Source organism: Sinocyclocheilus rhinocerous, unplaced genomic scaffold (assembly GCF_001515625.1).
Source record: "Sinocyclocheilus rhinocerous isolate Xijiao unplaced genomic scaffold, SAMN03320098_v1.1 scaffold4568, whole genome shotgun sequence".
Classification (NCBI taxonomy): domain Eukaryota; kingdom Metazoa; phylum Chordata; class Actinopteri; order Cypriniformes; family Cyprinidae; genus Sinocyclocheilus; species Sinocyclocheilus rhinocerous.
The window spans coordinates 3,023-4,118 of record NW_015666728.1 but is presented as its reverse complement, the minus strand read 5'-3'; the positions used below and the strand labels follow the sequence as shown (position 1 = coordinate 4,118).

The 1,096-nt window shown below is 39.1% G+C and overlaps 1 long non-coding RNA gene across 1 annotated transcript; it reads left to right on the top strand.

Moving 5' to 3' along the window:
- Window positions 1–317: 317 nt before the first annotated feature.
- LOC107733054 (uncharacterized) lies at window positions 318–761 on the top strand. The gene is made up of 2 exons (XR_001638934.1): window positions 318–393; window positions 485–761. It is a non-coding gene; the product is annotated as an uncharacterized LOC107733054 (long non-coding RNA).
- Window positions 762–1,096: the final 335 nt, after the last annotated feature.

The following is a 1,096-nucleotide window of genomic DNA, read 5'->3' as shown; positions in this document are numbered from 1 at the left end:
TGGGGCCTAGGGAAAACAGAGACAGACAATGCAGGCAGTGCATTCATGGTTTCAGGGGCCAAGGCAGGGAACACAAGAAGTTCATCAATGTTCTCTATGGCAGTGACAGAGTTAAAGGGACAGACACGGAGTGCATTATTATTCTCTGGGCTCATGACAGGCAAGTTTAAGGGTTCAAAGACGGGGTTTTGGGCTGTGACAGACAGACAGACAGTTTCCTTGAGAGTGACTGAACAGACAGACAGTTCAATTTCTGAATCCTAATACATTTCATTTACACTTGGCACTGATATTGAACCGTCATATCTTAAATGTGGCATGTTGTGTTGTTGTTGTTGCAGGGACAGTCATAAAGGCAGCGAGAGACCAGGTTTGGGTTTAGAAACTACTGAGGTGAGTCTATTCCGCAACAGGATGTTCTGAGCTGCAGCAGCTGAGGGGCATTGGTTTCATTTTTTTCTCTTTCTTTTGTTTCTTACCAAAGCGGAAGAAGAAGGAACCCGTCGTCTGGAATCATGCCACGTACAAACAGGCAGTTCGGAAGGCCATGTTTGCACGTTTCAATGAGCTGGACTGAAAGTGAAATGAATGAACAAAAAGGGAATTTGTGAATATACATGCATAAACACACACACACACGGTGTTGTGTGGTCCGTTGGCAGCTCATTCCAGGCTTTAATCTGTGAACTGATACAAAATTCCTGGAGAAGCTTATTGTGACTAACCCCTCATTTTGTGGATATGGTGATGTGTGACTGTATTAAATGAATGCATTCTTTCCAAATGTACTGTTATGTTTAATCATCCTTCTTGTAGCTCTATTCTTCAGGGCTTTTTAAATATTTCCTCATTTGATAATGTTCTATCGTGTTTTTTTTTCCTTTGTTATGTAGTAAATTTATGTAATTTCATTTGTAAAATGAAATATTTGAGCTGAGGAGCTTAAACATTTAAGTTTGTCCTTGGGTCAATAAACTGCCTCAATGTGACTGTAAACACACAGTTTGTCTGTTGTATTTATATACAAATTCTTGTGATTTTTATTAATTTAAAAATGTTTACATTAAACCAATGTATCTTATTTTTACTGCTTGAG